The following is a 13,722-nucleotide window of genomic DNA, read 5'->3' on the forward strand; positions in this document are numbered from 1 at the left end:
AGCTCTGACATTCTCGTGCGCTTAGAAACTCATATTAAATTCTGTTTTGGGACAAGATTCAAGACTGCCTTTAAATGGCTTTGATGGACACATGTCATTCTAGTTTTAGAAAGATACATAAATGAATGTACAGGTTTAGGCACGGAGGAAGTTGTAAAAGTTCATGGGGGAAATGGAATTGTAGCATAAGTTTATTTAGGTGCACAGACTTTATAACTCTATGCATAGTTTTCTCATAATACACACTTGCTATGAAATTGCCAAAGACCCCTTGTGCACACATATCTGTACATGAAGATAGGAGTGACTTTTACCTGAGCATGGGCGCTAATTTCCCTGGAGTGAAGAAAGTCACTGCTGAAATTGAACTTTGGGGTCTCAGGTGATTGGTGAGTGGTACTGCAACTGGATCCCCCCAGGCAGGTCATGAGTTCAGGTCCCGAGGCCTCCCTGCCCACTCCCGACATCCACGCAGGCCTGTGACCCATGTTGACTGAGGTCTTGGGTGGGCCGTGGCATGAGGACCCTGATACTGAGAGTCCCTGCAGCTGTGTCCGTCTTTCTGTCTCTCTCCTGGAAGAAATACATGAATAAATGTAAAATATTAATGAGTTATTTGTTAACTAATGGCTGAAATTTAGATAGCCTGAGATTAGGAAGGACTTTGAGAATATGAAAGACAAGCACAGACACAATCGAGTCAGATGTGAGGAACATGTCTACAGGACTTTGAGAAATACCCTTGCCTAGACCAAAGGGCATGGTTTTTGTTTTGTTTTTGAGAGATTTTTGTGATAGGGCAGGTATGCTTGCTAGAGAGAGAAAAAGAGACTGAGAGACAGAAAGTGAGATATCACCCCCAGGGAGGATGGCCAAGCTGCAATCCCTTCACCTCTATTCTCCTCTTGGGATTTTGGCATGCACACACCTGTGTCCTGTGTGAGTTTCAAGTCACCGGACCCAGGACTCAAACTGCAGTTGGCCATGTGGGAGTTCAGCACCTTAACCACTATGCCACCTGCTGGCCCCAGGAATTGTTAAAGATGTAATTATAAGAGTGTTGGGTAAGGAGTGTTGACTGATATTGTAATCATGAAGGCAACAGGGCGCTTACACGATCTTCATCAAGTAGCGTCAGGATGATAGTTTTCAGAGAGAGACATAGAGACAGAAAGCAAGAAATCACCCCCCAGGGGGGATGGCCACGCCACAATCCCTTCTCCTTCATTCTCCTCCCGGGATCCTGGGCACGCACACACACACACCCAGCATGAGTTTTAAGCCACCGGGTCCAGGACACGAACCGCGGTCGACTACGTGGGAGTCCAGCGACATAGCCATTACGCTAACTGCTGGTTCTCTAGTTTCTCTTTTCTTAAATTTTTATTTATTTTGGTTCATGTCTATCTTTTTCTTTCTTATTTTCTTTACACTTAATCACTGCAAATCTTCACAGTGTACATGATCAATTTTTCCAGCATAAATACATTGCATATTAGTCCAGTCAAAGACATTACCATACTCATTACCATCAGCAGATAATTTTCCATTTTTGCATTTGATAAATGTTTTCATTTGGGGAGGGAGTGGGGAGGTAAGAGGGAGGGAATCAAGTAGAAAAAAAAGCAAGACACTGACTTTTCATCAGCAATTCATTTATCATTAGTATGAGAGTAATTGAAAGGAATTGCTACTAGAGAAAATGTGAGCAGACATGAAATTCAACAATTTCAACACCTGGGTGATTTGCTGATGTCCTTCCTAGACAAGGATAGTGACAGTAAGGATGGAAAAGAATGCAAAATAATGGAGCGATTTGAAAGAAAATTTGATACAATTTTGATGTAGAGAGTAGGAGTAGATTGGGACCAACAGATGGTGTAATGATTATATCACCGGACTCCCACATGGCCAACTGTGGTTTGCGTTCTGGACCCAGAGGCTCAAAACTCAGGCTGGGCCAGTGTACATGTGTGCCCAAAATCTTAAGAGGAGAATGGAGGAGAAGGGATTGAGGAATGGACATTGCCCCTGGGGAGGGAGGGTGGTGGTTTCTCATTTTCTGTCTCTCTGTATGTCTCTATCTCTGGCAAGTACATACACCCCATAGCAAAAATCTCTTTCTTAAATTTTTGTAAATTAATTACATTCATTCATTGAGCATTGTCACAGAATATAAAATGAGATTTCCTATCCCGAATATGCTGCATAGTAGCTCAGTCAATAATTTTCCATTTCTAGTTATTTATATATATATATATATATATAAATTTACATTTCCCCCTCTCCATTTCTCACCCTCTGCCATTTTCCACCCTCTTCCCACACTATCTCAAGTGTCCACAGTTATTTTCCATTCCTGTTTTCCCCCACATTTTATTGATTCACAATTTTTTAAAAATAATCTAACTGCTTTCAAGAGCAAGCTCTGCTGATATATACATATCTATGAATACATGTCTGACTTTAGTCATGAAACTCTGAGTAGAATGAATATATTATAAGGTAGCACATAGCTGATGCTATATAGTTTACTATGGCCATGAATGATGTATTTTTTACTGTATTTTTTAATTTCAAGAAAAGCAGATTTAGCTTTAATAAATCAAAGAAATGTAAAGAAATGTGCTTACAATTTAAAGCCAGGAAACAGATTGGTATTTTGTTTAAATAGTGGGTACATGAGCCGATCAGCAGCTCAAGACAAGACAAAAATCCTTAAAACTGGAAAACAAAGCCTAGAAGAAAATCAGCAATGTTTTAGTCAAAAGTCATAAAATACTATTTCACCAGTTTAGTCTCATGTACTTTATCTTCTGTTGTGGTTCGATTTTCCCAATTTAATTCTGGGATATAATATTCAATTCCAGACATGTCCCTACCATTAAGTTGACCATTTTCTTAGTTTTTGAACTCTAATTTATGTGTGACTGTATTTGATTTTCCTGACATAGCACTCCCTGTAGAACTTGGAGATCTGGTCTGGTTTGGTAAATTCTTTCAGGTTTTGTTTATCTGAGAATGCTCTTGTCTTTTCTTCCCATATGAAGAATAATCTTGCTGGGCATAGTATCCTTGGTTGCAATTGCTTTTTCCTTAACACTTTGAATATATTTTCCCATTCGTTCCTCACTCGCATTGTTTCTGATGAGAGATTCACTGTTAGTCTGGTGGGATATCCTTTGTAGATAATTATCATTTCTCTCTTAACAATCTTAGTATCTTTTCTTTGTCTGTGGTTTTGGCCAATCTGGCTATAATGTGTCTTGGAGAAGATCTTCTTGGGTTGATTCTATTAGAAGTCCTTTGTATTTCTTAGGACTCAATCTTTGAATGCTTCTCTAGGTTTGGAAAGTTTTCTTGCAGGATTTCATGGAATAGATTGTCAATGCCCTTATGGGTCTCTTCCCCTTCTGGGATACCAATTATCCAGATGTTTGGACATTTGATGGTATCTAGAATTTCATGTCTAGTATTCTAATCTTTTTGGACAATTTTTCTCAATCTTCGTGGTGGAGTTTTCTAAGCCAGCAGGTCTATCTTCTATAACTGAGATTCAATTTTAGGTATATCTAATCTGCTTTTTAATACTTTCAAGGGAGGTTTTGACTTCCTGTATTATAGTCCTAATCTCTAACAGGTCCATTTGATTATTTTTTATAGTGTAAATTTCCTCTTTTAGTTCTTGCAAGAATTTCCTCACCTCCTGAAGCTCCTCAGCTCCTTTCTCCTGCCCCTGCAGTAGTTCATTGTCTCTCTTCTCTTCAATATCTGTGAGCTTTGTCACCACCAAAATTCTAAATTCTTTATCTGACATTTCCATGAATTTCATCATACTGTTTGAGGATGAAGAGGAGTTATTATTTTTCCTTGGAAAAGAGGTATTTTCTTGGTTTCCATGTTTTTTATTTGTGACCTGGCAGTGATTTCTAGTCACCTGATAGATGATGTGTTTCTTCTAATTCTTGAAGCTCGATCTGAGTGTTCGGAGGTGTGCAGAAGGAGGTGATCTGCAATCTCTCTTCCATTCCATTCTCACTCTTTGTGCATCAGAATCACTGGGAATAGAGGAATATTCTGACCCTAACTGTTTTCAGATGTTTCGATCCTATTCTCTTGGACCTGTCTAGTCACTTACTGTGTAGGAGTAGAAATAAGCGAGGAAGAAGTCTCAGCAGAAAATCTTCATTTTAAGTCTCTGAAAGCAATATTTCACAGTTGAAGTTCAGGATCCATGTCTATAGCAAAAAATCTCTTAAAAAAACAAAGAGTAGATGAAGACCATTGTGATTGTTAGTTTCTACATAAGAACCAGATTAGTAGCTGTATCAGTGACAGTGAAGAGGTTAAAAAAATATGATAATAACATTAAGGATTTGCCAGAAGGCCAGGTGATTAAAACTGTGATAAGAATGGTAGTAAACATTTTGATATTTGATGAAATGTTTTAGTAAGGGTGGGAGAAAGCAAGCTATTGGTAGTGCAAGTTGGCTCATCTGGAGAAAAATGAACTTCTTGTCTCTGACCTTGTATAAGCCACATAATTTCTCTATATTCCAAGCTGAAATCACTTAAACAATTACTTTTTATCTTATTTTTTTTAAATGTTACTCTAGAACAAATAATTTAACAGCTTCAGCCATCTTCTTGTGAATTTTCCACTTATTCAGTTTGAAGTTTCTATCTTTACAGTAATTATGGTTAAAAATTCACTAAAAAGATGTTTTAGTTTAAAATGAAATAAAATGCAAAGGGAGGGCAAAATCGTGGTTTATTTATAAGACCCCACCAATGTTACAAAAAAATGAGTAGCGTTTAAAAGTCTGAGAACAGAAACTAACCAAAGAACGCTGCTATTGAAGTGAAGGTAACGATTTTAGTTGCCAATGTATATCTCTTTCACATAGGAAATGTGTCATGTGTAAAATATACCTGGTTTGAAATCATTTTAATAAAACACATTGTAAACCACATGTGCTAAAAATAGTAGAGATATTGTTTGTTGACAGTATTTAAATCCTTGTAATTAACAGGTAATAAAATCAGCAAATTAAAGAATATCCATTATAAATGAAATGCGAAGAACATTGAAAAGCCTGTAACTTTCAATGCTGTGTCTCCTCCTAATGTCCTTGTTGAATATAAAAATATAATTTAACATAACATTAGGTTTTATGATATTATAAAATTATATGAGAGGTTTGTCCTAGTTTTATAAAAATTATCTCATGGAGAGCATTTCTGCAAGGGGCACTGATTATACACACCTAAGACTTCAGGAGACACGAATGCGGGTCCCTCCAGTCTGCTTGCTGATTTCAACGTTTGAACCTGGCTGAGTTTGTAATTAGAAAAATAAATAAAACATGAAGCATAAATAAGGTTGGTTAATGAAAACTACATACTGGGACTAATCTAAGAGACTGTTTCCAAGAATAGTTCTCACAGGTTCAAAAGCAAAATAGAAAGGAGAATCCATGCTTTGAGGATGAGTAAGGTCTTTCTTCTCTAAAGGAATAGCTAAATTATCAGGCAGAAAAAAAATTCTGGAATAGATTATATTTTCTGTTGCATTTTGTGTGACAGAATTATTTTCAGTCGGTAGATGGGAAAAGCTGGCAACAAGTGCATAGTTACAACTCAGTTTAACAGGTCATCTGCGTGCTGTCAGGTAGAATATACTAGGACAATTTTAATGAATTGTGAGAGATTTTTAATATGAAGACAATACTAGATTGAAATTTAGGATGCAAAATCTTGAAAATTAAGTCATTTTTAGAATATGTGGTTATAAACAACAGAAACAATCTAACACTTCTTTTCTTTAATTTGGAAATCTATATTAACAGGTAAATTTATATTTCAGAAATCAGTGGTTTTTAGGGCAAATGCTAGTATATATTGAAATTGTATAGAAATATGTCTATTTAAGCACAGTATTCATATCTTTCTTTTAAAAATTATTTAATTTTATTTATTATTATCTTTTAATATGTTATAGGGCATTTGTGCTCACCAGAGAGAAACAGAGAGAGGGGGTGGGAAGGAAGTGAGAAAACAAGCCATTGGGTCTGGGACTCAAACCACAATCAGCCATGTAAGAGTTCAGCCTTTTAACCACCATGCCACCTAATGGCCCCATGGTGCTCCTATTCTTATTGGTAACTATACATAATAATTTAGAATCTCAATCGATCAAGATATCTTATTGAAGGACCAGCAGTTAGTGTAATAGCTATGCCGCTGGACTCTCATGTCACCAACTGAAGTTCAAGTCCCAAACCCGGTGACTTAAACTTATGCCGGGCGCATGTGCATGCATTCCCAAGATCTAGAGAGGAGCATGGAGGAGAAGGGATTGTGCCGTGGCCATCCCCCAGGGGGGTGATTTCTCGCTTTCTGTCTCTGTCTCTCTCTGTCTTTCTGGCTAGCTCATGCACCCTATAGGAAAAAAGGTCTACAAAACAAAAGCAAAAACAAAAACAAAAACAAAAACAAAAACAAAAGACTCGAACCTCTCTTGTTGACATAATAATACCGGCATGAGTTTAAGCCACCAGGTCCAGGACTCGAACCACAGTACTACATGGGAGTCCAGCGACATAGCCATTACGCTAACTGCTGGTCCCAACATAATAATATTTAAAGTTATTTTATCATAGTAAAAAGATGCATAGAAATTTACTCTAAATTGCTAGAAAATTTCAGGGGAAGTGACAATTCTGGGTTGAAGATTGTTAACTCAAAATAAAACTTGAAGAATAATAGGAAGATTCTACAGTACCAAAAAAAAGTTTTGTTTTTTTCTTTTACTTAAAATAACAATAACCATTTATTACAATTTCTGTAAGTCAAGGATACAAGTGTAGTGGACTATCTTAGCTCTTGATCTTTCATGTGGTTCTCAAGATGCCAGCCATTGTTTCATAACACTTTTCTTCTGAAATTCTATTAGATGATAACTATCTAGACATCTTTAATTTGGACTTTAAACTGTGCTCTTCTGGGACCAGCAGGTACATGATAGTTAAGGCCCTGGATTCTCACATGATTGACCACAGTATGAATCCCAGACTCAGTGGCCTGACTATCACGCTAGGCACATGTGCGTGCTTGCCCAAAATTCCCAGAAGAGAATAGGGAAGAAGAGATTGCAGCAAGGGCATCCCCCCTGAGAGGTGATTTACCACTTTCTTTCTCTATGTCTCTACCTTGCAAGCCACTGTCCCTTAAGCAAAAATCTTTTAAAAGAAAAAGAAACAGCAAAAGAAAGAAAGAGAGAGAGAGAGAAAGAAAAGAGAAAGAAGAAAGAAAGAAAGAAAGAAAAAGAAAGAAAGAAAGAAAGTGTTCTAGTGCTACAAAGTTTCATTTACCCTTAAGATTTGGAAACGAAACTATGGTAGAGCACTTAAACAAACATAAAATGTAAATAAACACAGTTTAAACATTTAAATTTTAACCTCAAAAGAAAGTTCTGTCTTATGTAAATTACAAAATTCTGCTTCCAAGAAGAATACATGTAGTTTCACTTGAACTTTATGTGTTTTTATTGTTGTTCCACCTTTAAGGAACACTATAATTTCAATCAGCCTACTGGCTAATCCAAGACTGTTCTCTGTTTCAAAGACGCATCTCAAAACCACATTGACAAAGCCCCATCTGCCATAATCATAAATTCTAGAAATTAAGACATAGGCCTCATTGGGGCCATTATTCTGCTCACCACAGTAGGTTCAGAGGAGAACCATCTGAAGAGATGAAACTAGGGGCTAGACCCCGACCAGGTAATGCAGACTTTCCAAATCATACTGCAATCTGAATGTATTATGTGGGCAGTAAGAAAACAATGACATGAATTAAATGGACATTGATATGCTTATTTGGCACTGGAAAAGCTGTCTGATTGCTATGTAGCAGAGATAAGAGGACAATATTGGAAAACGAAAGTATCTGGACCAGATGAGAAGGGGTACATACTTTGATTAGAGTGAGAGCAATGGATGAGAGAGGAGAGACGATGAATTCATAAATCTTAAAAATGTAAAATTGACAAAATGGACCCATAGTTGGAAAAGTTTAATGGTAAAGCATGTGAGCTGCCAATATCTACTAGGTATTTAGTTTGACAGAATAAGGTGACGGTAGATTTAGCACTGAAGGAGCAAAACTGGGTGTCTGACTCCATTGGGTAGTTACAGCAAAGGACCGAAGACTGGGTGGTTTATGAGCAACAGAAACTCAGTGTTCACACCTAAGAAGACTGGAAATCCGAGATCCGGGTGCCAGCTCTTGTCCAGGTTGCAGACTAGAGACTTCTTGTTGTATTATTACATGGAGCAACAGAATACAAGCTAGCTCTTCCGCTTCTTAGAAGAGTATTCAGCCTACTCATAAAGGCTCCACCTCATGATCTAATCACTTTCTTAAGCCCCCCCTCCTTAAATACCATCAAACTGGGGATTCCAATTAATGTGAATATTGAGGGGATGCAAACACTCAGTCCATAACATATGGTTACCAAAGGGAAATCTGAGTCAATGTTTGTAAGCACTAGGATATTTCCATGGGCAGATGGTATAATTTAAATATAATTCATGGACTGCATCTTGGAAACTAAGTCTGAGCTATTTTAATGTGTCAGCAAATTAGACTAGATTAAACCACTCAAGGTGGTCTTGAAAAAAAAAAAAGTAAATAGGGACCAGCAGTTGGCATAATGGCTACATCGCTGGACTCCCATGTAGTTGACTGCAGTTTGAGTCCCAGACCCAGTGGCTTAAATTCATGCCGGGCGTGTGTGCCTGTGTGTCCAAAATCCCGAGAGCAGAATGGAGGAGAAGGGATTGCGGCATAGTCGTTCTTCCTAGCAGGTGATTCCTCGCTTTCTGTCTCTCTGTTTGTCTTTCTGGCGAGCGCACGCACCCTATAGCAAAAATATCTCAAAAAAAAAAGAAGCAAATATACTACCAAGAGAGAAGAGAGAACATATAATTAACAAAAGTGTAAATAATGAACCCAGAGACTCATACATTGCATAACAAAAGTTAGCAGCCTGAGGCACCTTGATCATCCAAGTTTTGTTTTTCACCTTCATGTGAATGACTTATGCCATTTGGTAGAAGATATTAAGACTAAAACTCTTTCTCTGATAATAATTTAATGTCTCATATTAAATTCATTTGTGGGAATTTTTTTTCTTTTGGTGGCTGTTCTCAAACTATAGATTTTAGAGCCAATCATCCAAAGGCTTTGCTTCCAAATATAGAGTTGACCAGCTCTGCAAACCTTGAGAAAATTTACTTCATTTTGCTAAACCTCTGCTATTCTTTTATAAACTAGGGAGGATAATCCCTAAACCCAAAGATTATTGCCCAGATTAAAGATAAGACATGTAAAAAGCTCTTGGCACACTGCCTGGACTGTAGTGGTTAAACGCCATGTTATAATTGCTTCTATTTGACTCCCCAAGCAACGTGATGGTATGAGTCTCAATTTTCTCTGCAATGAATGGATATCTAAACTGACAGATGACTGCTCTGGAGTGTGTAAATTCTGCTTTTCTTTTTCTTTTGCTTGAGAACAACTGTTCTCTATGTCTGTCCTAATTAGAAGCTAGTAATTTCAGGAACATGCAATGATACATTCCAAATGAAATATTGATTCACATATTCCAAAAAAAACTATGTGGAGTCTTAAAAATGACCACCATGGGACCAGCAGCTAGTGTAATGGCTATGTTGCTGGACTTCCATGTAGTCAACCGCAGTTCGAGTCCTGGACTCGGTGGCTTGAACTCACGCCAGGCACATGTGTAGGCTTGCCCAAGATCCCAAAAGAAGAAAGGAGGAGAAGGGATTGTGGTGTGGCCATCCTCCCTGAGGGGTGATTTCTTACTTTCTGTCTCTCTTTGTCTCTCTGGTGAGTGCATGTGCCCTATAGCAAAAACATCTCTAAATAAATGAATGATACATAAATAATTAAATGGCCACCATGTGCAAATCCACCATGCTGTCACCTTTCTAAGTTACAAAGTTGGAATCAAAGCTTGGTCTGCGTACAACGTAAGTAATAGTACTTTCATTTAGTCAATGAGTCTATCTGAAAAGCAATTTAAATATATGACAATAAGTATATATGTCAGTAATCTCATATACATTTATTTTATTTTTACTTTGCATTAACTCATAATAACTATACATATTTACGGAGTACAGTGTAATCTTTCGATACATGCATATATTGTACAATGATCAAATGTTAGTGGTGTACCATTTGAAAGCCTTGCTCTCTCTTTTTTTAAGATTGCCACAGGGCACATGCACTAACTGTAGAGAAAAGAGAGCCACAGAGAAGGAAAGTGAGAAACTCGGGATCTGGGGCACGTACAAACACATGCACCCCACGCATGGAAGATGAGAAAAGTGGGGAGTTTTGGTTCACTATGTAAAAAAAAGTTCACTTCCACTAGATGAAACATTTCCTAGCATCTGCTGTATAACATAGCACCTACAGTTAACAGGAGGCTGTTTTATTCTTCATAAAACATTGAGAGTAGTTCCCATGGCAAGTGTTCTTCACACACACACACACACACACACACACACACACAGGAGCACAAGGAAACTTTGAGAGGAGTTGTGAATGTCAGTTTTCTTGATTGAAGTGATAGCATCAAAGATCTTTGCATATGGGGACCAGCAGTTAGCATAATGGCTATGTCACTGGACTCCCACGTAGTTGACCATGGTTTGCATGCCAAACCCAGTGGCTTAAACTCATGCCGGGCACTTGTGCGTGCGTGCCCAAGATCCCGAGAGGAGAATGGAGGAGAAGGGACTGCTGCGTGACCATCCCCCCGGGGGTGGGTGTGATTTCTCGCTTTCTGTCTCTCTGTATCTCTCTGTCTGTCTGGCGAGCGCATGCGCCCTATAGCAAAAACCTCTCATCACATTGTATCTATGAAAGATGAACAGTTACAGTTATTTACACATAACGTAAACTTCAGTGAAACTGAAGATTGAGATGGAGATGTTTCCCATCAGACTCACAATTGTATTAAAATTACATTTGTTTTCAGATGACAATAGGAAGTTCTATTAAATTGAACATTGATTTGCTAAAAAGGAAGAAATAAAAAGAAAAGATAGAGAAAAAAAGGAAAATAATTAAGCTGCTTTAATTATACTTTTGAACAGATAATTACATGGCTTGGTTATTTCGTACTCATTACAAGGTTCGTTCTGATGTCATGGTGAGGTACATAATTATATTTGTGCTGGAATTTATAGTAATACTGAAAAGAACTCAAGGGACAGAGAGTGTTCAAATTATAAATCTATTTTTGAAACTTCCTGTGGACATTTTTCAGAGCTTTTATAAAACTGGCACTTTTCAAGATAGGCCAACAATCACTTTCAAATGCCTAAATTAATTTCATATGCAATTAAAATCAAAACCATGCACTAGGCATAGCCACTTATCTTCTGCAGAGAAAGTGAAGTATTGAAGAAAAAAAGTATATAGAAAGAAAGAAGAGAAAGTTCGAGTCTAATAGAAACTAAACTTTAACTATTTCTTCCAGCATGTATTTAGGTAGATGAATTTTGCATATGTAAACTCTATCTAGGTAATTATAATGCGTAATTTTTTTTGGCCATTGGGTATGTGTGCTTACCAGAGAGAGAGACAGAGAGAAAGTGAGAAATGACCCTTCCTGAGGGGAGATGACCATGCTGCAACGCCTTCTCCTCCATTCTCCTCTCGGGATTTTGGATACGCACACATGCCTGGCGTGATTTTCAAGCAGCCAGGTCCAGGACTCGAACAGTTGTTGGCTACATGGGCAGGCAGCACCTTTACCACACCACCTTTACCACACCACCTGCTGCCCCTATAATCAATGTTTACTAACTGATTACCTTATTATCTGTTGCCTGTGCCACTTTACAGGATAGCTATTGTGCTAGTAATAGTGTTTGTTTCATCATCTAATGAAAAACTGCTTGATTTAGGTCTAGTTTAGTTAATTTGTGTGTGTGTTTGTCTGTGTGTGTGTGTGTGTGTGTGTGTGTGTGTGTGTGTGTAGAGAGATTTTTTGCTACAGGGTAAGTACACTCACCAGAGAGACAGGTAGAGACAGAAAGAGAGAATTCATCCTCCAGGGAAGATGGCCATGCTTCAATCCCTTCTCTAGTCTTCACTCAGTGTTTTGGGCAGAAATGCACATGCAACCACAGTAGGTTTCAAGTCACCAGATCTGGGACTTGAACCGTTGTTGGCCACATTTGAGTCCAGTGCCTTAACTACTCTGCCACTTGCTGGCCCTTAATTTATATTTTAATAAATACCTTATGAAAATATATGAAGTGCAATTGTTTAAAATATATTACCATCTGTGATAATGGTCTCTACACCATCAAAAATGTATGAAACACCTCATTTTAGTAGACACATACATTATTATAGAGAAAAGTCCCCAAAAGGAGACCATACTGTTTTAGAAACATCATTTAAAACTATTTTGGGTACATTAGGTTGAAATTATGAGATTACTAATTGCTCTGTTTTGCATTGTTGTATTGAATATCTTTAGTATAGATTTGATACAGCTGGTTCTACGTTACTCAATACACAATTATATACCACTATTAATAGTTTTTAGAAGTTGAAAAACAAAGCACATGTTAATAAATGAGAGTGGTATAGACTTTTAAAACAAGAGAAGTCACAGCAGCAACGTGAGTAGCTTGAGGGTATTGTCAGTGGATGCTGGGGTAAACCAGCCCAGCTCGGTGTTCTGCATGACACCGTCTAGGTGTGTGTTCTGACCACACCACAGCTCAGCCTCTCCGTCCACCCCAGACTGCTTCCTTCCATTTCCCAGTGTAGGGATTCTGAAAACCCTCCCTTTCTGCCAAACTGCCTACATGCAAGTATCCAATGCTGAATCTGTTTACCAGAGAACATAATCTGCAGAAGGTATAATTTATTTTAGAAAACTATCTTACTGGGGCAGAAATAATGGCCCAAGAGTAACATTCCACTTGGGCAATGCTGGATCCTTATGAAAGACTGATCTTCTGGCTCCTCAGTGGATCTGTGCCTGTGATCCTGGCTGTCTGGGAAGACAGGGTCAATCAAAATATGAGAGCCTCCATTTCTTACGCTCATCAGAGACATAAGTAAACTTCAAAAAGTATCTATAAAATTAATTATGTTTCATTATAAAAATAATTTCAGATGAGATAGTTTAGTAAATAACCATAATTTTAAGTAATAATTTAAAAGAAATGTTTCACATATTGCTGTAGCTTACTTGTTGGGACAAATACTAAATATAAAAAATTCTAGTAAGGCTTCAAACTGTAAATGTCATGCATGTTGGAAAGCAACTCTATAAATAAATGTGCTAGTTGTTTAGTAGTATGTTATATTTATATTGTTCAATGCTATAGTCTTTTATTGTAAGTCTTTTACTGTAAATTTTCTTATTTTCACTATGGGGTGCGTGCGCTCGCCAGATGGACAAAGAGAGACAGAGAGACAGAAAGCGAGAAATCACCCCCCGGGGGGATGGTCACTCCGCAATCCCTTCTCCTCCATTCTCCTCTCGGGATCTTGGGCACGCACGCACATGCGCGCGGCATGAGTTTTAAGCCAGCGGGTCCAGGACACGAACCGCAGTCGACTACGTGGGAGTCCAGCAACATAGCCATTACACCA

This window comes from Tupaia chinensis, unplaced genomic scaffold (genome assembly GCF_000334495.1).
Source record: "Tupaia chinensis unplaced genomic scaffold, TupChi_1.0 Scaffold000702_1, whole genome shotgun sequence".
Lineage (NCBI taxonomy): Eukaryota > Metazoa > Chordata > Mammalia > Scandentia > Tupaiidae > Tupaia > Tupaia belangeri.